Source organism: Crocodylus porosus, unplaced genomic scaffold (genome assembly GCF_001723895.1).
Source record: "Crocodylus porosus isolate Cpor-Errol unplaced genomic scaffold, CroPor_comp1, whole genome shotgun sequence".
Lineage (NCBI taxonomy): Eukaryota > Metazoa > Chordata > Crocodylia > Crocodylidae > Crocodylus > Crocodylus porosus.
Window position 1 is genome coordinate 76,721,131 of NW_017728886.1, and position 4,681 is coordinate 76,725,811.

Here is a 4,681-nt window from a genome sequence, read left to right on the forward strand (position 1 = left end):
AGAGAGGTAAGTGAGATGCTGATAATTGTTATGTATACATGGGTCAAGTTTGGCGTAAAGGCAGGAATACACAAAACCCTGAAGAGATATTCCACCTTTCAGTATTTTTATAGGAATGGCAAACCAGATCCAATAAGACAGTATTTTCCCACCTTTTCCTTTTCCGTGGATACATACCACTGGGCAACTCCAGATCTAATGACTTATCTAGTAGAAAGATTCAGAATGGAATCGGGGATTGCATGGCTGAAACCCTGTAGGTTCTCAAAAAACAAATACACAGTAAAAAAGGCATTCGTGTTACTGAAACCAAACAATGGGAGTTGGAAGAAAATCTTAACAAGCTGAACTGTCAAATTACCCAATTTTGCTACTTGTAAATAAACCCACAAGATGATTTGTAAGTCCAGGCAACTGCATTGATTTCCTTCCTATATCAAGTAATACATTCCTTATAAGGAACAGAAACAAACAAGCCCCCAGAAGTCACATTCACACAGAAAACTATCATATTTTTCCAAGCACCAACTCAGAAAACACATATGGCTTTCTGAATCACTGTTCTCAAGAGGAACTTGAAATTGCAGAGATTATATGAGAACAATCAGGCCAACTCACTTGGCTGCATGCATTTTTCTACTAAGTTCTTTTTAAACCCACAAACAGAAGGAAGATGTTTTAACTAGAGTGAGTGAATAATCAGCAATGACTAATTTGCTCAATAATTTCACCTTATTTACTGCTCACAGACTGTCAGTGAGAAGATCAGAAATTCATCAGATTTATTCCCTATTGAATGTGATCCATGTATTTTTGTCAAATAATCTTTTGACTGTAGCTTAATCATGAAGAATTTGAAGTAAATATTCAACATTTGCACTGTGCTGTCTAGCAACCTAATTAACACACACATTAAATTTCCTCCCTGATTGAATATTTTATGCAACTAACCAACAAAGTAGCAAGACAAAGTTTGCTACCAAACAAAACTTTGCCACTGGTGAATATTTGAGCAGTCAGGTTTAATGTTCAGCCCTGTTAAAAGGGCCCATGTAAGACTACTCCACTAAATTTCTCAAAGGAGGGCTAAAGTAAGAGTAAGGTGGTATATGGACCTCATGATGGCCTTCTGAACGGACACAGATTTCCTTCTGCAAGAATGCTAGTAAAACAGTTTTTCCCACACCTTTTCCTGGGTTTCCTTAACTAGTGTTTCAAAGATTAGCAAGCAACCTTAAGTCAAGGTAGAAGGGATATTACACTGTTAGTAAAGTTAAACTGAGTCTAACCCAAGAGAATCATACACAGCTTCTGGCTCCAATTCATTCCCAGTGTGATTTGTAGTGCTGTTTATTTCAACAGTTTCAGTCATGTCCAATTTTGTCAAAAACCATCTTCGATATCAGGTCCTGTCACTGCAAACACACTTTGTCTAAATTCACTGAATCATGCTGTACATATGAGTGAACATCCATTGCACAGAAGCCCGTAAACATATCTATCTAGTATAAAATATAGGAATATTGTAAGGGCAAAATGATGGTTCTCCCTCACCTGACAGCATTACAAGGAGAGATGATGCAGGGGGCCTTTCCCCTTATCATAATATGCTAACTGGGGGGGCTTTTGAAAAGGGTCATGTCTCTAGTATAGAATATATGAACTGACCAAGCTGCTATCATTTCTGGCTGTCCTAGAGAGCCTGAGAAGGGTATTTGAATGGGGCATAGGCAAAAGCAATGTCCTTTGACTTGCACATAAGGGTGACTGTGCTGGTTGGGGTAGGGAGTTTCACGGAAGGAGGAAAAGAACTCCCTTGCCGCACTCTCCTTAGTTACTCCCCTTTTCAAAACGGGCTGAATCACCGTTCCTAAAAATGTTTGATACCTCAGATCCCACATTCCAAACGGTTTCAGTGTGATGGGAACGGAAGGTCCTTTTTTCAGCCCCTTCTGTATCTAGACACAGATACTGAGCAGCGTTGAGCTGTTGGGTCACCATGACTTGAAATGTTATTGTCTCTTTTGGGACCCAGCCCAATTAGCTATATTGTAAATCATGAGGCTTTTGGTTTTGGAAGAATATTATGCATTGATAATATATATGTACAAGGGTTGTGCTTAAAAGTGTGGTTATAGAGTACCTGAACTAAAGCTTGAAGCAGTTTTAAAAAAAAAGGGGGGAATGGTAAAAATAAACAATTCTGGACTAGTCTGTGGCTACGTGTAGTAATTTGCCTATATGCAAATTAACACCGGCATGTTTATTTCAAGGTCAGTGTTTTCAACTTGCCCCTTACTCCCATGTGCTCAGAGAGAGCAGGGCCTGACAGCACGAAGTGGGGGGAAAGTGGTTGCAGGGGAAAGAACCTGAGGGAGGCAGCAGGCAAGGTGGGGCACCAGACCCCCCAGATTGATTTTTCCATGCTGTAACAGTGAGAGGGGGACAAATTCAAAGCAAACATCCAATAATTAGATTCTATACCTGGAAAATTATACGAATTTATCATATGTCCAGGGATAGAATCTTCTTATTGGGGGTTCATCTTCTATTCATAGTAATCTTATATTTAAAGAAAATATGGTATTAATTCACCCAGTGGCTGAAACTCTGCTGTACTTTCCTGTTCATTGTAGTTGTTTGCAAAAACGAAGTTGCTTACTAAGAGCTGTCTTTTCCATTTGATTTACCTTTAGACACACAGTCAGATCTTCAAGCTATTTGTTTCATGAAGCAACTCCAACACAAAGTGACATCAGGCTGTCTGATATTTCAGCGTTAGCCTCCATCAGTGTGACCAATGACAGTACTGTTCTTTATCAAGAGAAAAATACATCTTAGTTCTGCAGTGGACTGTGAAGAACTGTAGACAGCTGTGACTTATCTTTGAAGAATGTTAGTTCTGCTTTAATCAAATCATGCAACCTTAAATAAAATACAAAGCTTGTGAAGCCATAATAATTTATCCATGCTAAATTCATTCAGACTAGCTGAAGGGAATTAGTCGCAACTGTACAAATGTAAGTTTGGTGATAATCTTTGGGTGGTTATGAGTTTAAGGTGTAAGAGATTGCAAGGATATCTCCTCAACATACAACATTTCAAGTTATAACACTTCACACTTACAATGTTTATAAATTGACACTCTGTTTCAATTTTCTGACATCAGTTTTGACTTTACAATGCTTGATTCGATACGACTCTATGCCAGTGAACAAGTTCACTGTGTTGCCCATCTCCCTGGAGAACATCTGTCCAAACTTCCTTGGACATTTTCTTTAAGCAAGCAGACGAACTTCAGCCAAGACTCCTGAGAAGACTAGAACCCTTCAAAAAATCCAATCAAGAGCCCTTCAAAAAGTCCAGCAAAGTCACCTCATAAAAGTCCTACCAAATCATGATTGCTATTTACAATAGAAACACATTGATGTAGCTATATCACTCCTCTATAATTGATTGAGTACAAAATTCTGGGTTATTTTTGGTGAAAATAGGGTACTGGCCCTTGGTTCAGGAACCACCCCCCCATTTATAACATTGCTTCCTATGAGAAAATCAGTTCCGAGTTACAACGTTTCAAATTAAGACATAGTTTTCAGAAACCACTTGTGTTGTAAGTCTGAGGACTGCCTGTATTCAAGAAAAAAGACAGGGGCTTCAGGGGCAAGTGGGTAGGTCTGGATATAAGAACTGAGGAAAAACAAAGAGACAGTTAAATGAGAGAGAAGTTTACTTCAATCTGCTCTTCTTGTTGACTGTGCCACAAACAGGTAAGCATTAGATACAAAAACATCCTAAAATAACAAGGAACAAAGAACACAATAGTTTACTAAGGGAATAGACAATCATATGTTTGTAGCAGCTTCAAAAGGAAAAAGAGGAAGCTGCCAGGGCTACACTGGATTGCACAGACACTGTTACACTGTAACTGTGATGTGTGTGAGTCTGTAGCAAAATTTTGGCCAGGGGATGAAATTAAATGAAGGTTGGAGTCACTCATGCACAGGTAACAATTGCACCATAAGAGCTGATGCTATCCCTGAACAGCAGCTTCCCCCTTTTCTTTCGAAGTGGCTTATCCCTACTCTCCATGAGGGGTGACACTTGAACAGAAAACATACATACACACAAGCAGAAAAGATGAGATGGATGGGGTATATGGAGTGCTTACTTGGAAAGAAACCCACACTCAGCCAGTATGCTCCTTGTAAGAGCCCAACAGAGGGCAGGCTGGAATGACAAGGGAAAAGGACACTGAGTCACTTGCCCTCGTCCTGAGGAGACACTTGTTTTGCATGAAATTTTTGACAGAGAAAATGTGATTTTTCTTGTGGACATAATTGTTTTGTTACTCTGATCAAACAAACTAAAGTCCCTGCTTCAGAAAAGGTCAACAGTTGGTGCGATGTCTGAAGTGCACAACAAAAGAGGATCAGACTCTGCGGACTCCGCAGGGGGTCAGACTGGATGATCTAATAAGTCCTTTACGAACCTAGAAATCCATGAAATCTGTGAAAAATAGGAAGTTCTACTGTAGAAATTTTCTAACAAGATCATAGATAATACTGTAGAAATCAACTACAAAGCAAGACTCAGCATTTCACGAACACAGCCTGATAAGACTCTGGAATGACTAAACCTTAGTCATCTTAAAGTCTGAAGCAATCAAGGATTAGTTAGC